Source organism: Lutra lutra, chromosome 1 (assembly GCF_902655055.1).
Source record: "Lutra lutra chromosome 1, mLutLut1.2, whole genome shotgun sequence".
In the NCBI taxonomy this organism is placed as follows: Eukaryota; Metazoa; Chordata; class Mammalia; order Carnivora; family Mustelidae; genus Lutra; species Lutra lutra.
The window spans coordinates 9,965,026-9,988,474 of NC_062278.1; the positions used below are offsets into that span (position 1 = coordinate 9,965,026).

Sequence of the window (23,449 nt, forward strand, 5' to 3'; positions counted from 1 at the left end):
CCTCTCAAGATCTGAGATGATCCCAGGAGAGCTGAGAGAGCTGGGGTAAGAAGAATACAGTACAAGGAAACATCAATGGAATGGTTTCAGTGAAAACCATCATTACTCAAAGAGTAAAGTGTGGAAACTGAGACACGTACACATCAGGTCCAGACTTCAAAGGATAAAGCTATTTGGTTGGGCCAGAGAGTTTCGAATGTGTGTCGGGGAAAGTAAAGGTAGGGGAATTAAGGAGTTGAACATGAAGTTAAAAAGATAATCTGGGATCAGATTATAGAAAGCATTAAATGCCCACCTAATAGTGAGTGAGCCCTTAGCCTCTTAATAGAGATAATCGAGATTAGAAAAATATGAATGCGATTTCAAGGTGATCATTAAGCTTATTAGGAGAGCAATAATAAAATCTTCAGGAAAACAGGTCAAGAATTTCATTCTAATTTAATAACAAGCTGGATTAATCAACGTGTCCTTAGAAGAAGTTTCATAATCCCAAGAGCCTTTGAACTTGATGGGTAATTATTGTCAATAAGAACAGACACCCTTTTGAAATTATAAGACATTAAAATAAGGTGTAAAAGCAGTTGAGTGGCTTTTCATTTGTACAAAACAGCAAAACAGCTTCAGGCCAAGTGTGTGTCTGACTGGGGAGAGGCTGGAAGCGAGCTGTATTTGCCCACCGGGCTCTAGAATATTTTCATTTGTTTTGTGGGTGTAGCCACGACGGGAACAACTGAGAAAATATTTGAATGGCAGAACTCTCCCAATAAAGCCTGACTCGTTTGGGGAGTTTGGAGGGTGTGTTCTCAATATAAGTTGGGGGTACTTAGTTAGGTCTTCAATCCTTCAGAACATTACGTAGAGTACTGAGCAAAGAGAATGAGCCAGGAATACAAGCAAGACGTTTAAGGGTATTTTTTTTTTTTTTTGTCCCAAGGAAGAACAGGTATTTTAAAATCAAAATTGTGTACTACTTAAGAAAACTGCAGCCACACTGAATATGTTTACAAGAGAAAAAGTATTAAACTGATTTTCTTTGACCTTTTAAAATATATGAATCTACTTGATACCTTTTGTGCTGCTTTAGAGGAACAGTCAACCTGAGTAATATGGTTTAGAATTGGAAGTATCTTCAGCAGTTTAGACATGTTCAGAGACAAAGAAGGTGAGTTTGATGGAGGTAAACAGTCAGTGTAGAGTGAAAAAGAACTGGTCCAACAATTTTGACACCTGCTTTTTCCAATACACTTGGGTTAATACTATTGTATGTTAAAATGCATGTAAATCTTCAGGTATCCAAGGAGAAGCTTAAGTCAAAAGAAAAAAAAAAAAAGAAAAAGAAAAAGAAAAAACACAAAACCTGAAATCATATAGGTAAGGTGTAGAAACATCATAAAAACAAAAACAGGAGAAAAAGAAAAAAATTTTTCATTTAACTAAATAAACATAAGATGCCACAGAAATATCTAGATATTGATGTGTGAGATGAGCTGAAGGATTGATTTCCAATTGCCAAAGTGGATTGGTTACGTACTTCTTGTGAATCCAAACTCTAGGAAAAAGGGAAGCTGCAGGAGTGCTTGGACCCAAGAATGATGTGTGCTCTTTGCCTCAGTGTACGTGGCACAGCTCTTCCAGATGGGTTTGAGGAAGAGACACTAATCCAACGATGTGTTTCTCCTCTACAAACACCTTCCTTCTGGGGTGGTCAGAGAAAAGCAGACAAAATTGCAGCCTTGGTGGAGGAGGAAGTGTAAGCAGGAAGGGGAGGGAGGTGCAGATCCACCCCTCATCTTGTGGCTACCGTGGAATCTGGAAAGATTTTTAAGATGTGGAAGAGGATCTTCAAATCCAACTCTGCGACTAACTTGTGATGTGTCTGTGAGCAAATGACTAAATACCCCTTTCCCTTTAGCCACATTTCTAAATGTGAGTGATTACAACCTCATGCTTGTCTCTGTTTCGCTTTGTTTTATTTTATTGGGATAGAAGTGTGTGAGAGCTTTATGTAAGGGAGTGTGAGTTAATTCTATTGAAAATCAAAGCACCACACATGTGGGAGGTACTGTGATTATTTTTATTGGTGGTGGTTTGGGCGGGTAGAAGTGAGGATTGACCATATATCATCCCTGAGACTGGTTTGCCTTTTCTCATGCCTGTACCCTGGCAGTAGTTGTGGGGAGGCAAATGGTTTTTGTCTTCTGATTTTCACTTTGAAGGTCAAGGGAGTGAAAGACGCCAGGGAGATGGAAATCTGCGCAGAATGTTTTTAGGTGAGCTGCATGTGATCTAGCTTTCTGAACTACTCACCAGAACTTAAAAATTATTTTTGTTTATGTTCAATGGAGAAAATGGTCTACTTCTTTTCAATCTCAGCCACAAATTGCTGTTATACTTCATATTCTTAAAACTCATGGTATTCTAATGAGAGAATTTATGTTGTTTCTTTGCATTTATAACAGAACAAAATGATAATTTTACTTACACGCCATGTAAAGGATTTTTCTGTGACACAAGGAATAATTTCTTGGTGTTTTGGGTGAAGACCCTGTGGTAGATTCCTAAGAAAGGTGGCTTATCTGCCCAGAAAACACTGCAAAATAGGGCAAATTTCTGCCTAATGTTAAAAAGGCAAATTCTATTTCACTTATGCTAGTTTATTATGTTTGGTTTGTTAATCAGTAAAATCAACCCTTTTTTTCTGGCAGAAATGATACAATATTAAATTGCATCCTTACTAAAATATCACCAGATTCATACTACAAAACAGCTGAAGTTCGCAGTTCATATTTATGGTATGGGGGAACAGACAGGCCACACAAAATGATTTTGAGTTCACCAGATCACCATGTGCTTTGGCTGAACAATGAAATCCAGCCTGCTCTTCACTAGCCAACATTTGCCAAAAGAAAAATTTGCACAAAAGCATCAAGTAAGCTAACAGCTTTTCTAGACGCTTCCACACATCACCACAAATATCTCAAAATCTTGTGTTAAAATTCCTATTCCTTACCATAACTCATAGTAATAAGACACACAATAATTCTGGGCATAACACTTCTTTCTCTCTATAAAAGGGCATTACTTAATTTATATTCTGAGGAGGCAACTGGTCATGAGGGATAACAACTTTTTTTAAAATTGAAATTATCCTCTTGGCCTCATTTGTCTTCAAGCATTATATGATAGAAACTATGATGATTAACTTTATATGTTAATTTAAAGTGTATTTTTTGGATGAGAGTAGTACTTCATTTGGTAAACTTTGAGTAAAGCAGATTATTTTCCATGTGGTTGGGCCTCATCCAACCAGTAGAAGGCTTGGGTAGAACAAAAAGTTCAGCCTACCTGAGCAGGAGAAAATTCTTCAGTCCAGACTTCATCTGCATTATTGATTCTCCTGGATCTCCAGCCTGCTGGCCTTCAGACCAGTACCAGGGGGCACTAAGTGCTGTTAGGAAGCAGGACAGTCTTATTCTAGTTATCATGAGGACGTCTGGACTCCCAATGTTTTGTCAACTCTGGTACCCACTGTGTGTCCTGAGGTGACCCATTCACATTTCTTGGGGTTATCATCCATGAAATGGGGTGAATAGCATTACCTGTCATCTCAATAATGAGTTGTGAGCATTTACTAGGCAAAGCTTGTAAAGTACTTTGAAGATGAGAAGTGTTGCACCCATGCTGTTTTATTGTTATGTCTTACACTTGATTATATTCCTCCTCAAAGATCTCTGTGGGGTTGATGCACTCTTTGTGTTGTAGTGGCTGATTTCTGTGGTAGATTTTATATCTCAATAAAAAGACTATATAATGTTTTAAATTGCTTGAGATGTTTTTCTTAGGCATCAAAGCCATGATTTCTAAAACCTCTAAACCAGTTTCCTTTGCTTTCTCTTACATGGTAATGTGGATAGTCAAAGTCAGAGACAAAAGGAAGGAGCATTAGCAGGCTATTTAAAATATCATTTACAGGAGCCAAGATACCACCCCAAGTTCAGAGATGCTATACAGTAACGCACAGAGCCTCCTGGACCAACTGAACCTGAAGGATGTCTGTCTCTTCACTCTCTTGCAAGAAATAATAATTCAAGGTGATAGGTCTTTTTCAGCTATCCTTGGCTCTTCAATTTTTTCTAAATTATGAAGAATATTGTTCTTTCTAGAACCTGAGGTGTAGTTGAGAAATATAAGAGGGCATAGATCCAAGACCTTTAAATCTATATGCCAAAATTATTCATTCTTCCAAATATAGTCTGAAAATCTGAATATGTATTTAGCAACCTTTGTTTCCCAGATACATATGAATTCTTGTATTTTCTTTCAAAGGGTGCCAGTAAAAAGAAGATGAGCTAAATGGGTGTTACTCTTTATGGTGATGAACATGGGAGGGGTATGAAAACATTTGCCAAACCCTTCCCAGATTCCCACATCCCCAGGGGCAAGAATCAATGAAATTCTGGATCAGACAGTCCCATAGAGTCTCCCCAATCTTGAGCATTAGCCAGAGCCCAACTTGTACCTCAAAGTGCTCATGATCTGTCTATTATATTTTATTTGACATTGTAAATTCAAAATCTTTGCCTTCTTGATTCTGGAAAATTTGTCAAAAGAAGGACTTACTGGATTCAGTAAGCAAACATCAGTAAAAATATTAATTATAAAATCATGCCTCTAGATGTTGATTTGGGTTCAGGTGAAGAGAGAATGTCATCTGAAGGGGTTTGTTTCTAGGCTGAATTATTTCAAAATGAAGGTAATCGCACATTTAAATAAAACTTGCAGAAGGCATAATGTCAGATTTTTAAATGACATAGAACCAAAGAGGAAAGGTACTCCGGTAGATGACAGAATCTGGATTTTGGAGTATCTCCACTGGTCATGACAGTGGGCTAAAACCAGTGAGAGGAAATCTACCAGGAATCACTAGGAAAGTCTGCATCAAATTCAGAAAATGAACCACAGAGATATAAAGTGGAGACAGAGGTTAAGACCTTGTCATTTTATAGGTCATCTTACAGGTGGCAGTTGAATCAATGAAAGTGAATCACTGGGGTGTGTGTATAGAAGAGGAAGTTGAAGTCTTATGTGTGCTTTATTTTGGACTAACTGTATATATTTTTATAATTGATTTTAATTTATCTGTTTGACATTATAACACAGATCTTATTTTTTGTTCATTATTATCATTTTTACATGCGTTCCACATTGGAATGTAGGCATCATGAGTCAGAGACTTGGTTTGGTTCACAATGGTACCCACTCCATTTAAAATAGAGTCTGTTTCACGATAGCCACTTCAGTAAATACTTATTGCTCTTATTGGCTGGAATTCTCTCTCACTCCCTGCCCAAGTTGGTGTTGCAAAGGCATACTGAGACCCCAACTCATTTGCTATGTTCCTTATCTTCTGTCAATACTTTTTTACTCATATAGAATGAATTATTAAGCCTTCTTCTACTTTTCTAAAGGACCCATCTTTCTTATTTTTCCTTCTTGTTTCTCTGTTTCTGTGTTTCCCATGGCACCATGGAAGGTAAGCTCACTCATGAGTTGACTTAGAATCTCACCCATTGTACATACTCACCACATGAGTCTGAGTTTTCTTTAGAGTGGCTACCTTTCTGGTTTGGCTTCCCATTTAAAGGACAGCTCTTTTGTATCCCTTAAGCTCATAGATAAGGTCTAAGACAAACTTGATTATACCAAATTCTGGATTCATCATACTTAAACACTAAGTATAACAGTTGATAATTGTTCATTAATTATTCAATCTTAATATGAATTGGGAAATATTATTTTAAAAACTGGGTTTTGTGTTTTTTGTGTTTTTTTTTTTTTTTTGGTTTTAGTGTCCTAAATCAAAGCATTCTTTTGGATTTATTATTTTCTAATATTTGCAAGCCTCCTCAGGATTAAAACTCAGGCTTATTTTTATTATTATTTTTTTAATATTGAGTTTGTGGTCAAATCCCAAGGAGTGACTTTAAGATCAATTAAGTATTCTAGCTCATTTAATAAATAAGTTCTCTTCAACCCAAATTTACAATGAATTGGAGTAAATAACATAAAGAGAAGTAAATTAACTCAAAGTACCAATGGTCAAAGGGGTACCTGGGTAGCTCAGTTATTAAGTGTCTGCCTTCCATACTGGTCTTGATCCCAGGGTCCTGGAATCGAGCCCTGCATCCAGTTCCCTGCTCAGCAGGAAGCCTGTATCCCTCTCCCATTCCCCCAGCTTGCATTCCCTCTCTCACTGTCTCTCTTTCTGTCAAATAAATAATAAATAAATAAATAAATAAATAAATAATTTTTAAGTACCAATGGTCATGGAATAACATTTCTATGCTTATCATTCAGGAAAAGTTTTTATAAGTGCTGAAATAGTGTTGAAAACTATAAAACGTAGTTACATTATTATCATCATAAACGAAAGTAAGAACCAACTTGTCTATTGTGTCTTCTGCAATCTCCTTTTAAGAAACAAAAATATTGGGTAGGGGGAACACGTTCAAAGTAAAAGAACTGTATTTTTACCTTCATCATTCATTTATTTATTTATTTATTTATTTATATCTCTTGCTAAGCCTCTGAAACCTGTGTTCCTGTTTGTTTACTGCCCACAAAATGGTAGATAAATAATCCCAAAAGAACAAGTACACGGTCATCTCCTCTGTGACTCTGGTAATATAAGCGTTCTTTAAAAAATGTATACATGAGTTTATACACATAACAATGTACACGTAAATCACGGACTTCCCCTGAAGTGAAACTGAGGTCACGTGAACACATTTCAGCCTTTAACTTAGACATTTAGGCTGCATGCCCAGCTATGACACATAGCCCGTGTTTATAAAGTCAATTTAATTTCAGTTGTTGGTATCAGTTACCATCATTCCAGATTTAAAACCACCAACCCAGAGCCCTTCTCTGAGTTCTCGCAGCCCCGAGTAGCTGTACCCGAGTAGCTGTACCAGGCATTTGGCACTTTTATGCACACTCGTTCATATTGTTCCTGGACGATCTATTTAAAGAGGCCTTTTCTCTTCATTTTATTACAAATTCTTGAATCCAAGGATCATGTCTGATATTTCTCAGAATCCTTGTTAATGTCTAGTCCAGAAGGCTGTTCTAACAAATGCTCCAAAAAAGTTGTTGATCAATTCAAAATGGATTTTCAGTTTTATGCAAAATATTTTTAGAGTGAAGGAAATACTCACTTTTGTGTTTGGAAAACAGGATGGATTGTTCAAACACAAGTGGAAATGACGTGACATCTCAGAGACTACACAATTCCACATCAGCACATAATCCCAACCCAACTTCATGAGAAAAATAATAAAAGACAAAATAAAGAGAATATGACAAACTGGGTTTAGTATTTCTTCTTCAAAATTTGTTTCCACCATAATCAATGGAAAAAAACAGAGTTGTCAGTCTTCTGTGAGAGGAGACATATGTGTTTTCTCTCTTTCCCTCTTCTTCTCTTTCCCTCCCCCCTGTCCCCTTCTGAAACTGAGTCAGACCAGGCCTTATTTCCAGTTAGAAGTAGACATTGGAGCCAAGCAGCTGTTCAGAAATGTCCAAGTGGACAGCAAATGGTGCTGATGGAGTTAACGGTGGTGACTCACTTGGGACATTCACAGCAGGTCAGCTGAAACCATCCCTTGCTCTAAAGAGAATTTAGTCCCTGTTGGGCAAGCACCCAAGAATACGAGCTGGGTTGATAACAGGATAGTGCCTCTTAGTTGCCACTGCTTGCTCTGCTGTTCTCAGTTTTCACAATTTTTTTAAAGGTGGATTTTTTTCTAACGCAATCATGAACAGTGATGGCAAGAAGAGGCTGAGCAGCTGTTGACTGTTTGAAATAACAGAGGGAGGTTTGGTATCTGGAAATGCTCAACACAAGTTGTCTTGCAAGCTTTGATGATGACTTTCACATATAAAATTATGGGTCAGAAGCAGGAAGCTGAGGACACTTCATGCCAGGATGTCTAGCCTGGCAAATGTAAGATTTGGGGGATTTCAGAAAGATTTCATTCATCCTGGAATACTTTTCTACAAAATACTGTGATGGTTTAAAATTTACTCAACCAAACAACAATAAAAAACAAAACAAAGCCACCCAAACAAAAAACATATGAAAAATAGAGCACACTCATATTTTGTGAGCATATACAACTTTCTTTGTAACCCAGAAAGGATGTACAAAAATATGAGGAAAAACTGACATGTGGTTTTGCATCATAAAATATGACATGAAAGACTACTAAAGACGTTTTTAGAGAAAAACCATAATTACCAGAAATAACATAACCTTGACCCAACACCTATTTTTATTTTTTTTCTTCAAATTACTTAAAAAAAAAAAAAAAAAAAAAAAAAAAAAAACAAGCCCTTGAAGGAAACTATCTTAGATTTGTTCTTAACTGGTTGAAATTTTAACAAATAAGGAATAATAATTATTGATATTAATGGTCATTCGACTTAAACTCCATTTCCCTAAAATTCTGGCATGAGCTCATGGTTTCCACATTTAGATGAGATCTGATTTCCTTTGCACTTATTTGGTAGAAAAATCTGATTTGGCAATTTGTGTTCACTAAAATCAAGTTCCCTTTTGTGCCTGGATCTAAAGCTACTTCTGACAGTTTCAGACCAGGCCAAAGACAGAATGACAAATAAATTAACTTCCTTTCCCGAGAATAGGTCTTTGCATTAAATGAGCATGGTGAAACAAAGTGCTGTTTATCAATCCGTACAGTTTGCTAGGTATTTTAATGCCTTCACAGTTTTAAGGTGTATGGTTTTAAGGGCCCCTTTGAGAATATACTTTCTAAGTTCAAAGGAGAATAGTTGCGTGTCTGTGGTTTTATAGACAACTGTATTTGTGTGGGGTGGTTTACAAGGGCAGGGAAGTATCTATCTACCTCATGGTAGAGGCTTAATAAATATTAGTTGAATTAATTAATTTTGGCCACAGGAACCAGAGGGATGAAAGGAGTGTCTTGTTGGCAAAAGAACAGATTAGTCATTAGGATCAAGTCAAGAAGATGGGATTTAGCATGATTTAAATGAAGAATACTGAAGCCATTTGAAGTCGAGGCTGGGAGGGGCACTGGAGAAGGGAAAGACAGTTGGATGTGTAAGTCTGCAATGGCCTGGGCTGAACACATTTCTTCACATGGAATCAAAGTCCCACCAAAAATTCCACACTTGAAAAATGAAAATGAAACAGGGCATCAAGGTATCACTGGGGCATGAGACAGGGATGAGAAGACCATAGTCACAGAAACACATGGGTTTTGAGAACTTATCTCTTTGTTTCCATCCCTTCTGCCTTAGTCTTCTCATCTTTCCTCGATTTTCATCTAAAATTGAACTGCCAAAGAAAAATGACTGGTTAGATGTTAGAAACTTTTCAGCAACTCTTCTGCATTCTCGTGAGTATGCGTGTTTTCTCTCCTCGATTCCGCTCATCTTTCCAACACGATTCTGACAGTGAACCTAATCATCTTCTGATTATGGTAGTGAGATGCCAAACAGCGTTGCTATTTTCAGGTGAGAAAGAGCTGTTCCATATGTATGGAGATACATTTCCTATCTTAGAAAGAAAATCAGTTCTATTTCTCTATCTATCTACCTGTCTATTGAGAGAAACAGAACTTACTTTTTATAAAGATAAGAAAGTAAATTGCTGAAGTTTTTACCTTCCAACTATTCTGTGTATAACTTCATTTTTTCTTCTGGCATATTTTAAATTTCTGTCATTTGATACATGCTGTTCCAGATATTCTAATTTGGGGTTGATAATTTAATACTAAATGGTAGCTGTGTTAATTCTACTAAGGGCAAATCACACCATCCTATTCATCATAGTGGAGTAGGCACTGATTAGGTCTTTTTGGTGATAGCAGGTTGTTGAGAAATCCAAGGTCTATACGGACGTGTAGACAAGCATCTTCCAAGAGGTGAGAGGTAGTTAATACACCCACACAGCCACAGGCACACACACAAATACCAAACGCATTAAGAAGAAAAAAAAATGACCCCTCTGTAGGGGATATTTATTATAGCACACCAGTACATGTATATTGTTTAAAAAGCTGAAACTAGATGCCTACCTCTCCTTTTGTCTGGTTTTATTATCTCAGTTTCACATAAAACAAGACCGAATCTCCTGCATGAAAATCAGGCTGGTATGTGTCACGTCTGTATCAAGTGTCTGAGCTCATTTTTATTTGCAGCCTGTTTCCCCATTGTACTTCCTGGGTTTGGTAATGCAAACAGGCAGGACATTGTGTCACTGCACTGGTGACACTCCCTCTGTAAGCCCAGAGTCTCAGAAGCTGGAACTGGAGTTAATGGGACTTACTAATACAAGGAAAAGAAACTGGTCTGGTACCATGCTCTGATGTGGAGGGTCGGCTAATCTCAAGGTCTGAGGGACTTCAACCTCCATGGCACACAGCTTCCTCTCCAGAATGCCCTGCACTTGGTGTCACATTTTTGTTTCACCTGCAGGCAGAATGTTAAATGATTTGTGAATTGATTTGTGAGATGTTTGCAATATGCTGGAAGAGTTCTCCTTCCGATGCAAAAAGCCAGTGAAATTATGCAATCTGTAAACTGAAAAGGGGAGTTCATCTAATCTGGTTTCAAGTCATGACTTCTGAAACTGTCCTTCCCCAAGTGTGGCCTTGCAGGTGTAAGGTGTATTTCAAAGACCTCGAAATGAGTTTGGAGGAAAGAGATTGAAGAGATTAATCCAATGCTGAAGGCAACAACAGAGTGTCACGTGTGGGTCCATGCTGTATACTTTTCATTTTTAGCCTGGACAAAGTCTTTCCAGCTGTTGTGTTGAGTTTCAGAATCTAGAGTTGTCATGTTCACAAAACACTAGCTTTATCTTTCAACACTGTGCCTCAATGGTACCAGAAGACCATTCAAAATGAATTTCTGGATGCTTTTGTGAAATGATCCTATACGGTCTTATAAGGAAAATTTTGTATGAAGATGACCTGACTTATTGAATTTTATAACTATTATTTTTAAGCAGCTGTATTTGGCATTAGAGCCTGCCTAAATGCCTGTCCTTAGTAAAAATTATCTAAGTTAAAAATTATCTAGTAAAAATTATCTAAGGTGAGATGGCTGAAACCTGAACATTTTCACGGTTTAGACCCCCACACTGAGTATGTCATGTTGCAGTACAAACCAATGGAGACCACTGGGCGCCAAAGTGTACTCCATCAGTGAGAGTCATAAAATGAAGTCCCGGTGGAGGTTAAGACATAAATAACTTAGTGAGACTCTTCACATCAACACTGCTTAAATGGGAGAAGGTAAACCAGCCATTGTAGTGTCAGCCTGTCTCTTGGCAGCTGTGATTAGAGGTAATGCTGTCCATATTTAAATCCTGGCTTAATTTTCTAACTGGATGTGCTGGGGCTGTGGTTCTCAAACTGGATGGTTAGGAGCATCAGAATCATCTGAAGGTCTTATTAAAAACAATTATTGGACCCCACCCCCAGCATTTCTGATTCAGTAGGTCCAGAGTGGAGCGTTATGGTCTGCATTTCTGATAAGTTCCCAGGTAAAAGGGATGCTGCCAATCTAGTGACCACACTGAGATCACCAGCCTAGGGCAACTAACTTAATTTTTCTGTTCATGAGTTTTCTTCTCTGTCCATCTCATAGAGCAGTTTTGAGATTAAATAAAGTGCTATAGGGAAAGTCTTCAAATCCTATGCAGCAAATTGTGTTAATAAGCATTAGCGATTGCCACTAGTAGTAACGATGATAGAATATTCTGTCACATTGATTTTTGTTTAGACATAAGCTAGTTCTACATTGGGAAAACCTGTATCAAACATGCAAATATTTATTTTAAAAACTTATTTATTTGAGAGAGAGAGAAAACAAGAGTGAGTGAGCTGGGGGAGAGCGAGAGAATCCCCAGGAATCCCCATTGAGTGAGGACCACCCCAACACAAGGCTCGAGCTCATTACCCCTGAGATCATGACCTGAGCCAAAACCAAGAGTGCTGGACGCTTAACCAACTGAGCCATCCAGGTGCCCCAAACATACCAACATTTTAAATAAAACTATCCAACAATACTGAATATATAAGCTTGGGAAAAATCATTGTGTCTTTTGGGTTTTTAATAAAAAGCACTTTGCCATTGTGAAATCTCTTTGGGAATCAAAAACCTTTTGAAAGCTATGGAAATATACTCGGGCTTGCCATAGACCTTCTTCCCACAAATTGCTCACACATATGTACCTGAACATGTGTTTATGCAGTGCCTAATTTGGATCCCCAGGTGAAGGCTACTGATGTCAGAGTAGCTTTGCACAGAGCTGCCTTGGTCAGAGGAGCAGGGGGCCATGTGAGAAGCAGTCAGCTGTCCTTTCTCTTCACTATCTCTTATTATTTAAATTATGCAAAATGATTTCCATTCCCTCTGATGACTTATCTGCAGCTAGGGTAGAAAAAAAGGGGGATCCTGGAGTCAACCACACTGGACCTCAGGGCCAGCTTGGGGACATTTAGGCATCTGCCAGGACGTGGGGCAAACCACAACACTCTCTGAGGATTAGATTCTGTAAACAAAAGGGTTACAGTAGATAAGGTCTAATCCACTTCTAGAATGGATGGTGGCAATTCTCTTAGAAAATAAACAAGCAGACACATGAAAAAATGTTCACCATCACTAGCCATCAGGGAGATTCAAATTAAAACCACATTGAGATACCACCTTACACCAGTTAGAATGACCAAAATTAGCAAGACAGGAAACAACATGTGTTGGAGGGGATGTGGAGAAAGGGGAACCCTCTTACACGGTTGGTGGGAATGCAAGTTGGTGCAGCCACTTTGGAGAACAGTGTGGAGATTCCTCAAGAAATTAAAAATAGAGCTTCCCTATGACCCTGCAATTGCACTACTGGGTATTTACCCCAAAGATACAGATGTAGTGAAAAGAAGGGCCATCTGTACCCCAATGTTTATAGCAGCAATGGCCACGGTCACCAAACTGTGGAAAGAACCAAGATGCCCTTCAACGGACGAATGGATAAGGAAGATGTGGTCCATATACACTATGGAGTATGATGCCTCCATCAGAAAGGATGAATACCCAACTTTTGTAGCAACATGGATGGGACTGGAAGAGATTATGCTGAGTGAAATGAGTCAAGCAGAGAGAGTCCATTATCATATGGTTTCACTGATTTGTGGAGCATAACAAATAACACGGGGGACAAGGGGAGTTAGAGAGGAGAAGGGAGTTGGGGGAAATTGGAAGGGGAGGTGAACCATGAGAGACTGTGGACTCTGAAAAACAATCTGAGGGGTTTGAAGGGGCGGGGGGTGGGAGGTTGGGGGAACCAGGTGGTGGGTATTGGAGAGGGCACGGATTGCATGGAGCACTGGGTGCGGTGCAAAAACAAGGAATACTGTTATGCTGAAAATAAAAAAAATTAAAATAATAATAAGAAAAGAAAAGAAACAAGCTGCGGGGGCACCTGGGTGGCTCAGTGAGTTAAAGCTTCTGCCTTTGGCTCAGGTCATGATCCCTGGGTCCTGGGATCCAGCCCCGCATCAGGCTCTCTGCTTAGTGGGGAGCCTGCTTTCTCCTCTCTCTGCCTGCCTCTCTGCCTACTTGTGATCTCTGTCTGTCAAACAAATAAAATCTTAAAAACAAAACAAAACAAACAAACAATCAAAAACAAACTGCATGGTGGCCTTAACAACAAGACTTTCTTTCTTACCCACTTTCTGTAATAAGTTTCTCACATCACTGCTCAGTTATATGACCTTTTCCTATTATTGAACTTGTATGAATTTGGATTCTATAAACTCAATGTGCTCTCTTCCCCATCGATCCTTTAATACATTAATTTTGATACTTTGCTCTTTCTACCTAAGTCAGTTGAGGACATCCTCTGTTTATTCACACCTGGATTGGGGTGCCTGGGTGGCTCAGTCGGTTAACCGCCGGACCTTGTCTCAGGTAATGATCTCAGGGTCCTGGGATCGAGCCCCAAATCACACTCCCTGCTCAGCGGGGAACTTGCTTCTCCCTCTCCTTCTGCCTGCTGCTCCCTCTGCTTGTGCTCTCTCTCTGTCAAATAAATAAATAAAATCTTAATAAAAATAATTATTCTCACCCGGATCATGGGCATATTGTATATATCCTCAGGCCTTGGCTCATGTTATTCCCCCTGCCTGGAGCATTCTTTTCTTCCTACTTTGCCATGTTTCTAGCACGCACCTCCCTCAGCACCCATCCCTGGCCATCCCAATCTGGCTTCACTGTGTCCTTCAGGAGGTAGCTTAGATTCATTTCCTCTGAGAAGCCAGGACTGGGCTCATGCTTCCCACCCCATGCAAACACACCACATGCACCCCTTTTATTGCATTTCTATTGATGTACTGACTTTGGAAGCTGATACACATGCCCTCGCCCATTTAGTTCTGTTACTTATTGACAATATGGCCTTGAGCAAGGCTCTTCAGTGAACTCCAAATTCTTAATTCATAAAGGATAGTAAATAGCTACCTCATTCAGCCGCCATGAGGATTAAATAAGAAAATATGCAATGCCTGGTTCAGTGGTGGCTCCTTTCATGACCAGTTCATCATCATCACAGTCTTTCTTAACCCACTGAGCCACCCAGGCGCCCCCATCACAGTCTTTCTTAAATGTGCAATGTCTAATCTGATCTTTTAGAAGGTCATGGATCACAGCCGAATTATAGTTAAAGCCTTGGACACCATATTGATTGAAAAAGGGTTCCACATGCTTTATGTCAATAGTTTTCAACCCTCTCACGCTTCACAATGACCTGGGGGGTTAAATCCTGCCCTCTCCCCCAAATCCTGAGAGCCAGTCAGCTGGCCTGGGACAAGACATAGTTTTTGAGATCTGCAAAAGCTCCCAGATTATTCTAATAAACAGAAAGTTTGAGAGACACTGTTTATGGTGACCCACAAGCAGGAAGAGCAGAGGTTGACCTTTGATGGAAGCCTGATTTGAATCTTCAAAAGTTCACCCATGCCCTTTATTCCAAAGTGACCATGGCAGTACTTTAAGAAAAGTTGGGATGTGGAGGCAAGAACAGAACAAAATCTTTACATATACTCTTGTACATGCACACAACTGGGCCTTCCACCTCCTAAAATGGGAAGATTAACCTGGGCTGAAATTTTTTAGTGACAAGAGATTCCAAGTGGCCATCTCGGCCATCAGAGTGTGACCAGTATGAGGCTGCATGTGCCTATGGAGAGAAATCGCCTAAAATCATATACTCCTATAGCCAAAAGACTTGAGAAATTGGGTATGGTTAGTTTGCAGTTTCCATTTGATGTTGGAAATCATCAACACAATACAGCAAACACTGATTTGCCATCTGGTTCTGTTCTCTAATCTTTGTTTTCTTCATTCTACATATTTCTTCTGGTAGACCTCATCTCTGACTGTGACCTCACCTCCCCCTTATATGTGTAAAATCTTTCCTCCAACCAAACCAGGATCTGCAGTTTCTGTAGTCACCTTAAATGCACTATATCTGACACAGGCTTTCTTGAAGTCATCCTGTGCCCTTCTCTGCACCCCTCTCTCCACTCATGGAACAGTGCTGCCCTCTGCAACTTCCCCACATCACCTGGAATGTTTGTCCTCAGATGCCTTCAACATTACTTCCAAAGTAAGACATGTCTGTACCACCCAGTCTTATAGCTCAGCATCACATCCCCAGCATCATGTCCCCAGCTCTCCTGCTCCTACATACTCTGACTCGTGTTTCCTTTGTAAAGAAGGTTGTTTCCTTTGTTTCCTTTGCTGTAGGTAGTTTGGTAGGTTGAGTCATGCCTCCTACAAAAAATAATAATGATAAAAGAAAAATAGAAACATCAGTGCCCTCATCCCCTGGAATCTGTGAATATGTTAGCTTATATGGCAAAGACCTTGCAAATGTGATTAAATTACAATTTCTGAGATGGAGAGATTATCCTGGATTGTTTAGGTGTTACCACAAGTATCCTTATGAGATGGAAGCAGGGGGAGATTTCATACAGACAGTAAAAGATAAGGCAATGTGACCCTGGAGCCAGAGATTGGAGGGATACAACCAGAAGCCAAGGAATGCCAGGAGCCACTAGAAGCTGGAAGAGGCACAAAATGAATTCTTTCCTGGAGACTGCAGAAGGAGCACAACCCTGCTGACATCTTGATTTGGGCCCAGTGATACCAATTTTGGACGCTTCCCTCCAGAACCATAAAAAAATACATTTCTGATATTTTCTACTATCCGATTTGAGATAATTTTGTTACAGTAGCAGAGGTAACTAATACACATAATAATTATAACCTCCTATCACGCTATAAAAACTGTTTCTTCATTATGATTATGGTTCATATTGTTGGTCTTTCATTATAAAAATGAAAGCTCCAGGATTTTTGTCTGTTTTTTTTTTTTCCCCCTCATGTATCTCAAGTGCCTAGAACAGTACCTGCACATAATGGGCACTAAATTATTGATGGGGTAAATGGTGAATGAGTTGTTTTGGCCTGCTCACACCCTCCCATTTTTCCATCCCCTCCCCAAGCTGTTTTCTCTTAGATTGCCTACTTTATCAATGTCATCCCCTTCTCTTTATGCTCCTCAAACTTCTCTCTTCCTTGCCCCCTGCATCCAGCTAGTGGCCACATCCTGTCTGTTCTACCTTTTAACTGTCTCTCAGTTCTTCTCTCCTCTAGTCAAAAGTTCCTAGCCATGGCCCTGGTTCAGTCACTTATCATTTCTGCCTGGATTGCAACAGACTCGAGCTTTCATAGTTATTTCTACCCTCTGTTCCTGCTGCCAGGTACCTCATTCTGACCTGCTTACCTTCCCAGCCTCTGCCCCTCCACAGCATGCAGCTGCATTCCTGCTAGATTGGACACCAGAGAATCCTTGAAACCCTGCCTTTGTTCCCCTGTGAGCTTTGGGTGCACAAAGTAAATTGCCCCTTATCTGCCTGCAGGCTTTACAGTTTACACAGCTATCAAATGAGTGAAATGATATTACCTATATCAGAAGTTTGCTAGGAGGCTTAAATGAATCAATGTGTGCTGTGTTTAACTGATAACAAAAATGTTTCTAATTTTCCACCCTTCCGGTGTCCATATCCCTTTGCACTGTGCCTTGCATCTTCTCCCATCAAAAGATGGAGTCTGTGTTCCCTTGAATCTTTTTATCTTGGTTCCCTTGAATTTTGTGTCTTATTTTACCCAGTAGAAAACAGCAGATGTAGTGCTATGCCAGTTTGTTGGATCTCAAGGAACCCTGGCAGCTTTCTGTGAACAAGCCTGGACAAGCATGTGGGAAGATACAGTCCATGTGAGGACAACTAAGGCAGCCCAATCTATAGCCAGCTGACCTCCAACCTGTGAGGGAGTTCAGCCTAGATCAGTGGAGCTGCTCACCTGAATCACCATTGACCAAAGATTCATGACTGAGTCCAGCCCCTTGCAGGAGAATGATCTGGATGTCCGACAGACTGGTGAGCATTAACATGTGCTTACTATTTTAAGCCATTAAGTTTCAGAGTGTTATGCAGTAGAAGCTGAATGATACATGGGCAAAGAGCAGCCAGCCATCATTATTAACTCACATTAACATAGAATGTTATCATTCCAGCAAACATTTTTCATCTCTTTCTGAAAAGACTATCACCTTGACATTCCATAGCACTCGGTGTATAACATGTTTTCTCTATTGTTTTACTTATCACTTTGGCATTTATACTATTTGTATATTATTTGTATGTGAAACAGTGTGTTGTAATACTCAGCGTCCTAGGCTTTGGAGCCAGGCAGTGTGGGAGTATATACTGACTCCACCATTTATTAGCATATGACCTTGGAAAGCTCTTCCTCTATCTGTGTTTCAGTTTTCTCATCAGTAAGATGGGGATACTGATAATATCACTATTTCCTAGAATTGTTGAGGAATAAATTAAATTAATGCTACAAGCTCCCAGGTGTGTACACTTTGCTTAGTGAATCGGGAAAGAAGATGAAGATGAGGAATTTGTTTCTCCTATATGGACAAGTGACTTCTCTGGAGAAGGTTTTCTGTTCTCTTCATGCTGTGTTGCTCTGCACAATATCTAGCCCCTAGTAGGTTCTGAAACACAGCGGGCATATTTCCTAAATGAATGATTACAGGCATTGAAGTCAGGTCCAGTTTGACAAGAAGGACATGAGATGTTCTCTCTTTTACACCTGTGAAACTGGCTGAAGAATGGTTAATATTGTTAAAAATTCTATAGACCTTGAATAGGTTAAGTACTAGTTTTCTATTGCTGTTGTAATAAGTTGCCATAGACTTAATGGCTTAAGGCAACTCAAATTTATCTTACAATTCTAGAGGTCAGAATCTAAAGCTGGGCCTCCTGGGCTTAATTAGGGCATGGACAGGGTTGGATTTCTTCCAGGTGGTTCTAGGAGAGAATCTCTTCCTTTGTCTTCTCCAGTCTTTGGAGGCTGCCCACATTCTTTATCCCATGGCTCCTTGCTCCACCTTCAAAACTGGCATATTGCCTCTCTCTGACCATTCTTCTTTAGTTACCTCTCCCTCTTATCACCACCAGGAAAAGTTTTTGGCTTTTGATGACTCACATGATTGGTATGGACCCACCTGGATAATCCAGGATTATTTCCGCATCTCTTGGACCAACACAACCATATCTATAAAGTCCTTTTTGCCATGTTTCTGGTAACATGTTCACACATATTCACAGGTTCTAAAGATTAAGATGTGGAAATCTTTGAGGGGCCATTTTTCTGTCTAACACAAAGGATAATAACATTGGTCAAATCTGTAAGCATAACCACAGAATCACCAAGGAAGCAGTGAATCACCAATAAAGACCATTTCATTCACCACCTTGGGGCACTATGTACAAGGATATAACATGAATGCAGCCCTTTGAAGGTGAGTCAACAGAGCTCCCAGAAATAGGACAAGAAACTCAGAGAGGGATTGCCAGTCATCCGTGTCATGATCTTAAGCTTCGATTTTGAATTTGTAGTATTTGTGTCTGTCACTCTAATTAGAATTGTTTAAAAATTCCATTCAATGGGGCACCTGCGTGGCTTAGTCATTAAGCATCTGCCTTCGACTCAAGTCATGATTCCAGGGTCCTGGGATTGAGCCCTACATCGGGTTCCTTCCTCAGTGGGAAGCCTACTTCTCCCTCTCCTACTCCCCCTGCTTGTGTTCCCTCACTCACTGTGTCTCTCTCTCTGTCAAATAAATAAATAAAATCTTAAAAAAAAAAAAATCCTCCTAAGTCCTACCTTGCCAGCAGGAAGGATTGGTTTACTCAAGTACAGTCCAGAGCACCGGTTCTCAAACTGTGTTCCAAAAAAGTACTTCAGGGTTTTCATGTTTAATTCAATTTTCATGTAAAAATATTTCAAATGCTTAAAATTTTATAATAAACCTGAGCATCCACATATGTAATATACATAATTTTGATGTACTTATAATTACTTTATCCTTTGACATGCACTGGTTTGGAGCTGACCTCATTTGAAGTGTCTCCAGCCACCTTGGTTTAATGGAAAAACCAAGCAGGTGGTTTAAAATAAATAAACAAACAAACAAACAAACAAATAAAAGAGGAGAAAATTATCTTTCATGGCTATTTTTCTGTCATGAGTGAAGAGTTTTTTGTGTCACCAAATACCAACCACCAGGGGAAAGAAATAATAGTAATGTTAGCAAGCACTCATAAGGCATTTATTCCATATGAAGCACGGTTGTAAACATTTTACTCACACAAATATCAACTCATGTAAACTTTGTGATAATCCTATGAGGAAGGAACCATTTTTCAGATGAGGAGATCAAGATATGGGGAGATTAAATGGTTTTCCTGAGGTCAAACCGCTGATAAGTGGCAGACAACATGAGGCTCCATTCTGTGCTTGCAACTACAGCATGGCCAATATTTAGTTATAATTCTGATTTATCAGGACAGCCTTGCATCATTCTTACAAATTGACCTTGTGGTAAGTAAATATAATTGCTTAAGATTGGAGGAGGGTGAGAAAGTGGTCTTATTCTCCCTGCCTAATTAGGTGAGCAATAAGAACAGGCATCAGACCAGCAGAGATAAAACCCATAGGATCCTTCATTCCTGATGGGCAAAAGCTAGGTTGAAGGAGGAGGTTGAAGTTTGTTGCAATAATAACCAACTTAGGAGCCCAGAATAGGATTCGCCCACCCATCGGACCAGGCATGGGGTGGGCAGTGTGGGGCAGGTCTTCTGTGTTGATGACAAGGCAGAGAGCAGGTGGGTCCCCGAGACTGGAGGGAGGACAAGGCCCAGTCATGGCTGCTCAGGTTCATGTGCAACTTCTAGCCTCACTCCTGGGATCTGTGAGAGGGTGAAAGAGATACTCAGCATGGAGGTTTAGAGACCTGAGTCCCCATCAAGGTAAGTGAGAGCGGAAAAAGAGTCCTCCAAACAACTATAAACTAGAAAACGTATTACATACAGTTTTAACTTAAAAAAAAAAAAAACACTTTGGTATAGTATGTATCCGAGTTCTCATGACATTTTTGTTTAAAAGAAAAATAAGTTTCCATTGCTAAATGCCTTTATAAGCCATATGCAAATGAATTATATCCTATTTCAAAGGGCTCTATTTTACCTTTTTCAAAGGATTATTTAGAATTTTTTTTCAAGTTTTTATTTAAGTTCCAGTTAGGGATCATTTAGAAATTTTGAGAATATTTTGTTCTTTCCAGAAAATAAAACTGCACTGATAGATTTAAGGCAACATCCCTGAAGTCTGGCTTTCCACCCGATGCGGACTTCCCAGCTCATGATACTGTCTCTGTTTTCAGGGCCAAGGAGTAATTGATACACATTTATGTTCTCCATAAATACTGGAATTACAAATGACTGATGAAGAAGTCTTGCCCAGTGCCAGAAAATTACGTAAGTCAAAGACAAGATCTTCCCATTTCTTGAGATCGAGCTACTCAGTCAGTGGTTATGAAACACGGCTGCCTCTGAGAATCACTCAGGCTGCTTTTTAATTAGAAGGAAGTCTGGGGCCCAGCCCAGACTCACCTAATCATCAGCCTTTCTGGAGGTAGGGTCTATGAATCTTAGTCATTTTAAATGCTCGTAGAAACCAAAGGAAGTGAAGTAAATTGGGATAAAAGATATTAAGACACAATAAAATGCTTTTTGAAAAACGTTTCTAGATTTAAAAAAAAAATAAAATCACTGAGTTTAAAATAGCCTAAAGTAATTTACCAAAACCTCCGTGCTCTTGAGGCAACAAATACAACAAAGGCAAACACCCTTTAATCTCCGGGGACTGTGCCAGAGAAAATTCCCTTCTGAGGTCCAGAACTGTGAGTTTCTGTGAGGTCCATCCAAGCTTAGGGGTTACTTGCCATCCAAGCTTGGGGGTTACTTGCCTGGAGGCCCATTGTCAAAGCAAGTCAGAAAAGGGTTTCTGCTGCTGATACTCCTGCCAGGCTACTTACTGTCAAAATCCTGTGCCAAGAAACCATCTGGGTTCTAGCCCTCTGGTCACCGGCAGGCATCTACTATCTGCTTTTGGATGCCCAGCCCTGTCCTGGGAACAGGGTGGATGTGCAGAATTTCTGTTTGTATCCTGAATAGAGGATTCAGGGTACAGGGAATGAGCTAAGTATCATGGCTTCCCAGTCTTTCTATGACTCAGAAAACTGTGAATGCTTTTTATGTATCTGTAGAGGAAAAAGGTAGTACTTGAAAAGAGAATACTTACAAAGTCACTTATATGCAGTGAATTATCTGATATGGAGAGGGAAAGGGACATATCATTCATCAAGTCTTCTGTAACTACCACATGAGTTATCTATTAGCAGAGAATTAGAATACAATGCAATTATTTGATGAGCATAATTTAGTCTTTTGATGAATCAGAATGTATGCATGCTTCTCAGCCATCAGTAAGACAGTCATTAGTGTTACAGCAATGAAGACCTCACAAGCTTATTATTTAACAAATCAATCTAATTAATCTATTAGTCTAATTGATAGACTGATAAAGTGTGCTTTATCAGCATATGATCTACAGTTTGCATAGTCTCACCATGTGCTGTTCGATATATTGTACAAAATATTTTAGACCAATGCATTTACTAATAAATTGAATCATACCTCCAATAAGGTGTGATAGGGTAAGGGCTGAACTTCAAATGAACTTAGCAAACACTGGGAGGAGAAAGAGAAAGAAGGATATTTAGAAAATCACAGGGCAATGTCTCTTGATATTGATTTTACTTTCTGTCTCAAACACCAGTCTTCTAATGTGAATGACTCACTTGTACTCTGAGCAAACCAGGAATTTGGGTTGGATGATTGGTAGATTGGACACACCAGGTGAGTGCTCTGACAACATGCAGAAAGAAAGTGTCCTCAGATTTTTGGCAAGTTATTTATAGTTCCCATAAATCTAGAGTTTTGGCTCATCTTCCTCAATCTATCCCAAAGTAAGACAGCCAAAATCTTACGTGTCAATAGAGTGGAAATACACCCTGAGTCAGCTAATTATCACATGTTGCTATAGCAAGCAGCACACCCAGACTAAATTTAAGGTCAGAGCTACCCACATGTTTTTGCCCAAACTGGGAACTAGAATCTATTTTTCTCAAAATGAAAATACCTTTACTGTTTTTTTAGATTGCAAAAATAATAGCATGACTTAAATCCCAAATGATATATAGACTATATGGAAGAAAAAATCTCCTGAAATGTCGCCAAGAGAAAAGAGCCATTAAAAATTTGATAAATATCTGTCTGGACAGATATCTCTGTGTATATAAAATTTTATATAAATGGAATCAAATCATACAGTTTATTAACTTGCTTTGTTACTTAACAATTGGTAGTCATCTTTCTATGCTAATATGTACACATTTGAACCATGGTTTTTGATAACTTCCTAGCATTTTATTTTATGGCTGTATTAAAATGTTATTAACTGTCCCCCAATTAATGAATTTAAAAGTTGATGAGATGTGGAATTTAAGAAATGAAACAGATAAACGTAGGAGAAGGGAAGGAAAAATAAAAATGATAAAAACAGAGAGGGAGGCAAACCATAAGAAACTATTAACTATAGGGATCAAACTGAGGGTTGCTGGAGGGGAGGTGGGTGGGGTGATGGGCATTAAAGAGGGTATGTGATGGAATGAGTACTGGGTGTTGCATGCAACTAATGAATCACTAAATTCTACCTCACAAATGAGTATATGTTAACTGAATTCAAATTAAAAAATAAAAACTAAAAAACATAAAATTGATGAGCACTGGGTGTTATATGTAAGTGATGAATGACTAAATTCTACTTCTAAAACTAATATTACACTACATGTTAACTAACT

The 23,449-nt window shown here is 39.2% G+C and overlaps 1 long non-coding RNA gene across 1 annotated transcript; it reads left to right on the forward strand.

Annotated features, from left to right (window-relative positions):
• The first annotated feature begins 17,375 nt into the window (after window positions 1–17,375).
• Window positions 17,376–23,122, forward strand: LOC125095254 (uncharacterized). The gene is made up of 3 exons (XR_007125888.1): window positions 17,376–17,549; window positions 18,792–18,985; window positions 20,909–23,122. It is a non-coding gene; the product is annotated as an uncharacterized LOC125095254 (long non-coding RNA).
• The last annotated feature ends 327 nt before the right edge of the window (window positions 23,123–23,449 follow it).